The 12,801-nt window shown below is 30.3% G+C and overlaps 1 pseudogene; it reads left to right on the top strand.

Annotated features, from left to right (window-relative positions):
- The first annotated feature begins 3,573 nt into the window (after nt 1–3,573).
- On the top strand, nt 3,574–8,177 carry LOC114368107 (annotated as a pseudogene).
- The last annotated feature ends 4,624 nt before the right edge of the window (nt 8,178–12,801 follow it).

A 12,801-nucleotide genomic window follows, 5' to 3' on the forward strand; every position in this document is an offset into this window, starting at 1 on the left:
TTATGAATAAGAAATAGAAACAATCGCTCTGCTCCCGAGGACGTAGCCACACTTGTTGAACCTCGTTAAATCTCGTGTTTGCATATGTGCATGTGATTTTTCTCATTCTCTTTAGTAGTATTCTGATTGCTATTGCTAACAAAAACATATATGACTGGCAATCTCAAGGGAAAGTAATGCTATATAATTTTTTCTTATTAATATGCAAAAAAAAGATGTAAATTCTTTTAAAAAAATGAAAAAAAATATTATCAATTTATTCCCTATAACCAGAAAAAACATCTCAAAAGAAAATAATATAATAATACATTGCCACAATCATGAAACACAAGAGCAATTAAAAGAAAACAAGAGCATCTTTAATCATATTCACAACCACGTAGTAAATATATAGAAAATATGAAAATTAAAATCACAACAAAATTTTTTTGGTAGTTATACTTTTGTTGAATTTTCTTGGAAAATTATTTATATATTTTTATTGAAACTTTTTCAGAACTATTGCTAAGAAAGTTTTTTTTTAGATTTTTTTTGGTAATTATTTCTATCTTGATTGAAAAAAAAAAGTAGAAGGAAACGTGGATGCAATTGGAGGAGCCTAGTGTGACGATGGCAAATAATAAGAGAGAATTGGTGCGCCGCATATGAAACGAGATCTAAAATTCTTTTAGCACAACCTAACTGGGACCACTTTCTATTAAGAAATCTTTTTTGGTCTAACACTAACGTCTTATTCCTCCCTAATTTTGTGTTTTTTTTAGAAAAATGCTAATGAATGAACGAGAAATGAAAGAGAATAGTTAAAGTCGCAAGTTACCTCATACAGAATCGCTTCCAGATTCACAAGACAAACACTTATAACAACAAAGAAGAAGACAATGTTTCCATTTTCTGGAGCATTAGCACATAATAAGATAAAGAGAGAACCATAGGGCATTGATTTAAACAATAAAATAGAATAGAATAAAGATAAAGAGATAACGAGAGAGAGAGAGAGAGAGAGAGAGAGAGAGAGAGAGAGAGAGAGAGAGAGAGAGAGAGAGAGAGAGAGAGAGAGAGAGAGAGAGAGAGAAGTACCTGAAGGCTGAAAGTGTGGACGAGAGTGCATAGAAAATGTGTGAAGAGGAGGAGGTGAGAGAGGGAGCAAAGATTGAGATAAAATATTTAAAACAGAGACCAAAAGTAGTCTTCAGTCCTTCCCATTTGAATCCAATTTTTTGCCCAAAAGTGAGGACAATGAACAAGCCAAGGTGCCACCTAATGCTTCATGTTAATTATTAGTGTGTCTTGAAGAAAATGCTTTGAAAGAGAAAATAGTAGTAAAAGATGTTTATTCATTTCTTTAATAAATTGCATCCTTTGTTGATGGTGGTCCCATGGTCTATTGGTCAAAACATTGGATTTTGAGTCTTATTGTCATATTGGTCTTGTTGAGTTTCAATCAATTATTAGTGCATATGTTACACTAAAGTCATATATTGGGCCTTGATTAGGTTTCAATTAATCATTAATGCATATGTTACATTAGAGTGATGTTGTGTCTTCATTGGGCCTTATTGGGTTTCGATCAATCATTAGTACATATGTTACACTAAAGTCATATTGAGCCTTATTGGGTTTCAATCAATCATTTGTTCATATGTTACACTAAAGTCATATTGGAAAGGAGTGAATGCATAAATTACACATTAAACCTTAATAAATCAATATTGGGTCTTGGTTAGTGAATATGTTAAATTAAGACTTAATTGTAAAATCAATGCTCCTATTTTGCCTATTTCACCGAATTGGTCTTCCCATTTTTTAATTCACTATACGAATCCCCCTATATTTTAAAATTAATTATTTGAGTCACTAATTTTAACCGTTGACCATTAAATTTTAAACATTGACTAGATTAGAAAATTAATCAATATTTTCTTAAAAAATAAGAACATAAAAAAATAATTGAAAAAGTACTAGAACAATGATCCTTGAAAAGAGTGACACACTCCTTTACCACTACACCCATATGCCGATTTGGATTTTTAGTGTAAAATACAGTAATAATATAAGTTTTATGCGAAAATAGTTCAAAATTTAAATTTTTTTTTTAATTTATTATATTTAAAAATATAATATATAAGACTAAATTCTATTTTCCCATAAATTAGAATATCTATACTTATATAAGCTTTATTTTTATATATTAAATTTTTAAAATCTTGTGTATTTTTATCACATTATTCAAAACTTATTTTATACAATAAAGATATAATATAAATTGTATCTTTAATGTATATTTTTTTATAAATTATAATTTCATAAAATGATAATATTTTATTATCTTTTAAAATATTTATATATGTGATTTAATGACGGTATTTTTTTTTACCTATATTAAGATATTCTTGTTATTTATTATAATAGTATTTTTTATTTATATTTAACATTATTTAACCATGTAATTTTTTTAAAGAATTAAATTATATAATAAAGATACATAATTAAATTAAATGACAATATTTTCAATTTTTTAAAATATTTATGTATGCGATTTATTTACAATATTTTTTATCTACATTACAATAAATACCATAAATATTTTAATATAGATAAAAAAATGTTGTCAATAAATCACAAAAATTACTTTAAAAGATAAATATAATATATAAAATAAAAATAAAACTTATATAAATATACATACTCTAATTTATGTGAAAATAGAATTTTGTACAAAAGTCAAATTGGGTCTTCATCAATGCATAAATTTCACTTACACCATATTGAATCTTAATGAATCATTAGTGTTACAATATTTGATTATGACATATTTTCATAATATAAAGGGAACTTATTTATATAATTTTTAAATAATTATATAAAAAACAATTATTTTGTACAAAACACAAATTAAAAGACTAATCATAAGCATGATTTATTTATCATAATCAAATAATGCAAATATTGGTTTGTTAATTTAAAAATATTACTAATATATTAATTTCAATAATTTTCAAGTATAAAATGTATTTAATTATATTATATATTTATTATGATTTATAATAAATTAAAAAATTAGTTTTTATTTTTTTTAACAAAAACTCATTTGGTTGCTAATATCAAAATGTTATTTAGTCATGTAGCGACCGAAACATATTTAATCACAATTATCAAAACATAGCACGACTGAAACATAATCTGTCGCTATTATCATAATATAGTGACTGTATCATATTCGGTGACTATCTTCAAGTCCACTTTGGTCGCTATAATACTTTTGTATTTATATATATACAGCGACTGACGTAGCGACTGAGGTTTTCAGCCACCCATCAATTCGGTCGCCGAAGCAAGTTCGATGATTAATGTCAGTTGCAAATTCAGTCGCAAGTAATGACAAAAAATAGTTGGTCGCTATGTCGGTTGCTAATAGCAACTGAAATGCTTCGGTCGCTAATTTCGGTCTCTAAATTACAATTTTCTAGTAGTGATAAAATATGAAGAAAAATGTTCAAGAGATATAAAAGTGATTAACAAAAACAAAAATAAAAGTAAAAAAGAACAGTAGAAAAGGCTCCTTTGAAATGGAACATGACGTTCTTCGGACATGACGTGTGTTGTAGCGTAGAGAACACGCTAGCAATGGAGCCACGAGGTAGGTCGCGTCAAGCGCCATCACGATGTGGATCACAAAGTCACTTCACGTGCAGTTGCGACATACTCTTCCGCTGTGGAATGTCAGCGCCTAGCAGAACGTTGGAAGCTCGTTGGTCGTTGGAAAATGCGCGTCCACGGCAACAAAAAAGCACCACCAACACTAGTTAGAGTGAAAGTGTCGGTGGCATGGTGACGAAAGGAGAGAATAAAAAAAACCGTAGAGTGAAGAGTGATGGAGATTATTTTTGTGAAGGTGTAGGGGTATTTTCAACACTTTAAACAGATTTTGCTGATGTGTTAGTGATTAGACATTGATGGTGTGCACTCCGTCAGTCACGTCATCATTTCATAAGATGAGACTAATGACAGGTACTAAAGTAAAACATAAAAAAAATGTTGGGTACTTAAATGAAAAAAATGAAATTTAGATGATAAAATAAAAATAACCTATTTTCTAAGTATGAAAAAGATATTTAAACCATTTAAATATTAGATTATCTTAAAAAGAATTAGGAAGACGTTTTGTACACATTGATTAGGGTGTTGATTTATTAATAAGGTATGATCGGTTGAAAGGTAAAGTAACTAAAGTTTATGTTTTAGGTCTATCAACAAAAAAATATTTACTATTGTTTTTATATATGTTGACAAAAATATTCAACATATAACTTTTTCTTTTAAAATAAAAAAAAAAAATCTCTTCAAATTTACTTGAGATCTCATACATCATTGGTCTGACCCTACAATCATATGTTTATAATGTTAAAAAATCGGAGTTCAAATAATTATATATGCAAAGTGGCATGAATATCATAATATATTTTTATTTGGCATTTAAAATCACGTCGGCTAATTAATTTGAATAAACTAAATTTATTTTAAAAAATTAAAAAATATTTCATCACTTTTTTTAAGTAAATTGTATTTCTCTTTCTCGAGAAATGCAAGTAATTGTCCTTTCATTTTATATAAAATATATATTTTCTTTCTTTCATAGATAAAATACACTACAATTTTCCAGTTTTATTTTTATTTTTTTCAATTCTATTAACCTCTACTAGAAAAAAAAAAAAACATAATGTTGTTTAAACTGTTTGCAACAATCATGCATATTCCAAAATTTAGGTTTGACAATTTTTTTTTAAAACTGTTTGCACCTTCAGACAAATAATATAAACTCACTACGAAATTTTTTTTATAGTCTAAAATTAATATGTATTTATGATTTCAATCAATTTTTGTATAATTTATAGTTGAGTTTTTTAATTAACAAAAAATATAATAAAACTTAACTTCATATTACGTGGATATTAATTAAGATTATAATAATCTAGAATCCACTAATAATTTTTCTATTAGAAAAGGGGAAATTTAGTACTAAGAATCTAACAACGGTTAAAATGTCTCTCTAGTTTGCATTTCCGACAAAGAATCTTCTGCAGAGGAACTTGCCTAATCACGACTAATTCACAAATATTTTCATAATCACAATATTTACAAATATTTTCAGTGTTTATTTTTTTTGGGAAGGCAAACAAAATAAATATTATTAATAAAAGAGAGCAAGATCTCAGTCACAAGGTGTGAACAGAGGTCAGAATTACAAAAGATTGTGGGTAATTGTACATAAAAGTCACTCCAAGAATAACATATACCAGTTTCCATGGGGGGTAAAGTCCCCATAATAGAACTCGATCCTCGAGAGAAATCCCAGCCCAAAATCAAATCACAGTTCTAGACAAATAAGAGGGTTCGAAAGCCAGCCCAAAATATTTTACTGTGTAACGATAATAAGATTGCGTTTGGTTCGTTAAAAAATAAGGAACGAGATAATATAAAAATATTTGTTTAACTTTTGATTTAAAAAATGATTGAAAGATAATACAAAATAAAAAATAACGGACTGAACAAATATTTAAAATTTATAACTCACTAAATCTTGTACAACTTTTTGTCTGATGTCTAATAAAAATAAAAATACAATATTATTCCTATTTTGTGAGTTTTCATTATCCTAAATTTTTTTCTTTCCCCATCTCCTTCTCTAAACCTCTCTATCCAAACGTCGTACCTTGGCCACCGACGAGTGTCGTATGGACAGTTTTTGTTCTCCTTTTGCTCATTATTTCTTTCTTTTCATTATTAATTTATTCAAATATTCTCATCGTCATTTTGCTCCTTCTCACTATATTTTTTTTTCTTTGGGCCAACTCTGGCAGGGTTGCGTCGCACCAATGTGCTGTCGCTGCCATCGTTGTGACCTTGTGACGGCCTCGCACCGGCAAGTCCTGCACCCGGTGGTGTCAGGGGCTGCACCTCCTTTGTGGAGGTGTCTTTCCTTTGTTGCACCGTTAAGGTGCTTTTAATACACCTAGAGTTTTATAGTAAAATTTACATTATTTTGTCCAGTACATAAATACATCAAATAAAATATAACACAAAATTGTTTGTACTGTACATTGACCATCAAACAGCGTACGATACAAAAAGTTGTCATGTGACTTAGTTACTTGTCCAGTGCTATTTTGTCCGTCCTACCTTTTTAGTAAATTAAATGCACCCTAAAGTTTGAACTTAATATCTTAATATAACTACTTAAATCTCTTTTTTTTTATGAACAATTACTACTACTTAAATCTCTCACTAGTACTCCAACCCAAATAAAGTATAATGTTTATAAGTATATATAATCAATAAAAAAATTTAACATATAATAAAATAATTATCAAAAGGCAATCAAATACACGTTAAAATTGGTTTAACATTATCCTATATCTTGCTTTGAATTCATTGTATTTATTGATAGCACACACGGACATAAACTACTCTTGTGTATTTAAGGGGGTTTAGCTAAGTTGATTTGAGTTGTGGGTAAGTATTATAAATTTTCTGATATCAGATTTAATTCCTATAGATAAAAAATACTTGTATTTTCTTAAATTAAATTTTAACATCATAGCATACTTGGTGTTTGAAGGACCTCAAGGGCAATCATGCACCATGGTAGTAAGGACTCCCAATTGGATAGTTCCCCATTATTGGATTTGGGGATAACCATTTTCCATGTTCTACTCAACAAGATCTTCTCAATTCCTCCATGAAAGACCTAATCAAGGCGTACTCAAAGCCCTTTTGTGCCTCTTGTTATTTCTAGTGGTAAAATTGATCACATTCTTTACTAAATGGTATATTACAATTGTGAATAAGGTTTTATTTGAATAAATTTCTCAATAAACATTTATAAGAGGAGAAAAAAAAAGTATAAAATGAATCAAATTAACTTCTTGCATAAATTAAAACAACTTATGTATATTAGTTAAATGAGAAGGTTTCTATAAAAGTTGAAGTCTATAAGTTGATTTTAACTTATAAAATATGTTTAATTCATTTCAGGTACATTCTTATTTCTTCTCTTATGAATGCCTTACTCCCAAAGCTATGTGCACCTAATGACTTTTAATTGTTATGTCCTTCAACAGAGAAGTGGAATTTCAAAGTTTATTGAGTCCTACCTACTTTGGAAACTCCCATTGGACAAGTATGGGCTAAAACCAGACCACCCCTTTGAGGAGGATTATGCATCTTGTCAAATGGCTATTGTGCCCGAAAATTTCTTCTGAGACTAATAAGGGGAAAATTGTCTTCAAAAGAGCATCAAATTGGTCCTTTTGGAGTGGAGAATTGAATTCGAGGACAACTCTAAACTTGAGGCTGATGTTGTGGTTCTTGCAACAGGTTTTGATGGGAAGAAGAAGCTCAAAAGCATCTTACCACATCCTTTACGCAGCTTGTTAGATTACCCATCTGGTGTTGTGCCTTTATATAGCTGGAGGACTATTTTAATTTTTTAGTTATTATTCAGCACCTAAATATAAGCAAATTTAATTAACTTAATTAGGATTAAGAAAATTGATTAATTTCATTTAATTATTCTAATGACATTTATAAAATAATATTTTTTTTCTTCTAAAATATCATTTACTGAAACTTGATATTAAGAATAAAAAAGAGTCATTAAAATTATAATAATAAGTAATTGAAAGGTATTTTTGGAATAATAATTGAGACCCAACTGCTAAATCATTTTTGCTTATATTTGAGTTGTTTATATTTATATTTAGGTATTACTACTCTAGCTCTAACACAAATAATTGAGACCCAACTGCTAAATCATTTTTTTTTTCTATTGCAGGGGAACTGTCTATCCGTTGATTCCAAGTATGGCCTTTGTGGGGTATATTGAAAATGTTTCAAATCTAGCCACTTCAGAGATACGATCATGTGGCTCTCTGGACTTGTAGATGAGAAATTTGAGCTCCCGGCCTGGTGTTGAGAAGATGCTTTCACAAACACTTGAGGAGATGGATGTCATGAAAAGATCAACTAGGTTCTATAAAAGGCATTGCAATTCTACCCATAGCATCAACCATAGTGATGAAATTTGTGAAGATATGGGTTGGAGTTCTTGGAGGAAGAAGAACTGGATTACAGAGGCATTCAGTCCTTACAGTAGTGAAGACTATAGGAAAAAAGATTGAGAATTTGACAACCATTCTGTTTGTGGTCGCATTAATAATCCTAAGATGTGTAAGAAAAACAAAAAGTGTCCTGACAAATAAATAAATATTCAATGTGATATCTGTTTTAAAGTTTGTAGATTTATTCTTCAGAAAGTAAGTTTGAAAATATGCCGTTTTCAAGTGCGGGCTTTAAAAGAACATTCCTAAATATTGTTGATTCTAAAAAGGATGGCATTGTGTTGTAAAAAAACAAGGATGGCATTCTCATGTTTTTCCAAGTATGCTACTTTTCCATCACAATATTGGAAGTTAACATATAATACAACTAGTAACTTCCCTTCCCTCTTCCATTTTTACCTTTTAAGTTTTAATCATATTATAATTTGAATTTTGAAAAAATATTTCCAAAATATTAGATTATAACCAAACAAATTTATAGATTTAATAAAAATTAACGTTCGTATTCATAAAGTTCTTTGAGTTGTAATAACATATAACATGTAATATGTTAAAACAAATGTTCACTAAGTAACACTTTCATTGTCTACTTAAAATTAGACTACATATTATGTCTTTAACATTGAATAGAAGTCCACGGTATAAGGAAGAAGCTAACAATATATAAATTCCAATTTAGCAACAACCATGCGTCAGTGTCAAGACAGACATTACAAAATTGGAGTAATAAAATAATCTATCATGTAGGGAAATTCTTAATATACAATTAATCCCTAAATCAATAATTCTTAAAACAACCACTGATTGCAACATGTATAATACAAAAGGATTTAGAATTACCTGGATAGGTTGAATACATTTCATCCATCGAGTGAGTAGAGAAATTATTTTCATTCCAGTGTGCTTGATTTTCTATGATGTTTCAATGGGACAACAACACTGCAAGGTGGAAAGCATAAGAGTCTCTCTCTGTTAAAACTGATATGGGCTCACTTATCCATCATAGTAAGCCCACACACAAGGCCCATCACATTTATATCTACTAATTAGTTCTTTACAGTATTATAATATCAATTTTGGTCGGCCAAATAGTAAAATACCTTCTAATGAATAACGGTCAAATAACACAGAATCAAGAACAGTAAGGACCTCGACCTTTTTTGGTTGGCCAAATAGTTGGATACACATTTGGCTATAGTTTAATACGTCATAGGAGAATAACCTGACAATAATGTAACTATGTCATAATCATGATTACATGGGCAATTAACATTGATCATAATACAACAACTCAAAATGTTTTTCTTACATATTCTTGATAAATCAATATTTATATATAGATGTAGAAAGATATGTTTGAGAAGTAAAAAGTTTTATTGACATCATTTCATTTATAAAGAATTATTAATTTGAAAACTTAAAGATAAAAGACTGAATTTTGAATAGGAAAATAAAAGATTAGGTTATTTAAGATAATTATGTACAAAAGTCCATAGGTCCTTGAAGACTCATTAAGGTATGTATATGTATGAATGAGATTCTTGACATATAATATTGTTAATTATTATTTATTATGCTTAGCTTAGCAAGTATCCCACCTCACTAGAGATCTAAATGGCTCAATACTTGAAGAGAAAATCTTATGGGTGACCATGGCTCCTGTGAGCCACCCCAGCCCCTCTGCTTATGCTTCTTAGTAAGTTCTTTTTAGTATAGTAATTTAAAATTATCTCATGGTCTTATTGTTGCCTCTTTTTTGTGTAATTATTTTGTTAACTAATTTATGTCATATTACAGGACATTGGAAATTAGTTAGTGAGAGGGTTGAGCTTGCATATAGAAAGTGTGCAAATTCACTCATTTGTTGAGCACCGATATTTATTATTGAGAAATCAACGTCCCCACAAACAAAATTACTCACAACCACAAAGGATCGTGAGGACATAATAAAAATTATACCATAGAAAAATAATAATAAACACAATAATTTAACGTAATTCGACATTTCTTGTCTACGTCCATGGAATAGTTTCAAAAAGTATTTCACTATCACAAAAATGGTTACAAGATTGTAACACACCTCAAATAGTGTATCACTCTACAAACTCGAGTACCTCACTCAATGGTTACGAGAACGATAACACTCTCACACAAAGACACTTTTTTCTCAACAAAGTGACTTTGTTTCACAATCTGTCTTCTCACACACTCTCTTTTCATGTGTTGTGTTTCTCCACTAATTATCTTCTCTATTTATAGTGAAGTTTGCCAGCAACTATAATAAATAAGCTTTCTTGGAAGTTGAAACAAAAATAACTTTCAATGCATCCATTCAACTAAGGTTCATATAGTAAAATGCAATCTTCTACTTTGCATTTAAATTACCTAAACCTTAGTGATAAAAAAATTCAATTCCCAATGTGTATGCACCTTATCTTTTGGCTTGAAACTCTACAATTCTCCCCCTCAAACCTAAAGAAAAAAATCCTTCAATTAATTTGAGAGTGAACAAACTCGCCCTCCAATAGATGTATCTCCGAATACTTCTACAACATTAGAAAACTTCACTTTCTTCTTCACTTTGCTTTCATGGTTCCTTTTCAAGGCTTGACCATCCAAATAGCAAAGATTACCTTTATTTTTCTGTTCTCGCAGCACCAAGTGTCTCCCCTTGTACATTTTGCATCCCCACTTTGAACCAACATATTTGTACCCTTGTGATGTCATCTCCCCCATATAAATCATATTGACAACAACAAAAGGTACAAACCTCACATTTGGGAAAGTTTGAATAGCACCATCATAGAGCTTCATCCTCACGCTCCATATGCCTTCAACCTTCATTTTTCCATCATTCCCTAACTTGAAATGGCCGAATTCTCCATCGGTTTTCAAAGTATCAAACATATCTCGATATCTGCAAATGTGCTTTGAGGCAACAAAATTCATCACCCATTTTGTTTTAGCAACCTAATCATTTGTTGCCAAAAACACATCATCTTCATCTTCAACACTTTTTACTACATTAGCTTGGAAGTTGGCGCCATCTTTGTTCATATCTTTCAATTTCTTCAAGTCCTCCTTCATTTGTTTGCACCTCACTTGCACATTACCATTCTCACCACAATAGTAACATTGTATGTTACTCATGTCTCGTTGCAAACGCGATTGCGATTTTGATCTTCCTCTTGGCCCATCATGTCTCCTTGAATGATTTCTCCCCCTCTCAGACTCCACCACAGCTATTGCATTGTGATCATCAACATTTTTAGTTCTCATCATTCTCTCATTTTCTCTAAAAGTGACAGTTACCTCATCCAAATTCAAAGTTAATCTTCCCACAAGCAATGTTTGAACCAAAGCTTTGAAGGACCTTGGTAGTGAGGCCAACAACAACAACGTCTGCTCCTCATCAGAGAGTTTATCATCTGCATTCAACAATTGATATACTAGCTGATTGAACTTGTTGATGTGGTCATGAAGATCTCCTTCCATCTCCATTTTGAGTTGATACAACTCCATTTTCAAACATAGGCGATTGGTTAGCGACTTTGACACATAGATATTCTTGAGCTTCTCTCACAAGGCCTTCGGTGTTGTCTCCTTCAACACGTTGTGTTTTATCTCGGGAGCAAGGGCTAACCGAATCGTGCTCACAATCCTCCTTTGGATCTTAGTCCACTCAGTTTCATTTATAGAAGTCAGTCTTTCATCTTCTAATGTTTGATCAAGACCTTGCTGCTCCAAAAGGTCTTGAATAGTACTCTGCCAAATCATAAAATTTATTTTTCCGTCAAATAACAGTATCTTAAACCTTTGTGTGCTCCCGACCATAGCTTTGATATCACTGTTGGGAAATCAATGTTCTGATACCACTGTTGGCAAATCAACGCTCTAACACCATTTTGGGAAATCAACGCTCCCACAACACAAAATTACTCACACCCACAAAGGATCGTGAGAACACAACAAATATTATATCATAGAAAAATAATAATAATAAACATAAGAATTTAACGTGATTCAGCACCTCTTGCCTACGTCCACGGAACCGTCTCAAAAAGTATTTCACTATCACAAAAATAATTACAAGATTATAACCACTCTAAATAGTGTATCACTCTACAAATTCGAATGTCCCACTCAATGGTTACAAGAAATGATAACATTCTCACACAAAGACACTTTTCTCTCAACAAAGTGACTTTGTTTCACAATCTCTCTTCTCACACACTATCTCTTTATGTGTTGTGTTTCTCCACTAATTCTCTTCTCTATTTATAGTGAAGATTGCCACTAACTATAATAAATAAATTCTCTTGAAAGTTGAAACAAAAATAATTTTCAATGCATCCATTCAACTAAGGTTCATCTAATAAAATATAATCTTCTACTTTGTATTTAAACTACCTAAACCTTAGTGATGAAAAAATTCAATTTCCAATGTACATGCACCTTATCTTTTGGTTTGAAACTCTACATTTATCTACTTTATTTCGGAGTGAATTGGGGTGAAAATAAGAGATAAATAAAAAAAAATATAGAGAAAAAGTGATAACTATAACCACCGATGAAAAGAGTGAAGAAAAAAGATTGGATAGAAATGAAATGAAAGAGAAAATAGATATATATATATATATACTGAGAATTTTCCTTTTTTGGCAAAGGTTTATGAGATTTCAGA

This window comes from Glycine soja, chromosome 9, assembly GCF_004193775.1.
Source record: "Glycine soja cultivar W05 chromosome 9, ASM419377v2, whole genome shotgun sequence".
Taxonomy (NCBI): domain Eukaryota; kingdom Viridiplantae; phylum Streptophyta; class Magnoliopsida; order Fabales; family Fabaceae; genus Glycine; species Glycine soja.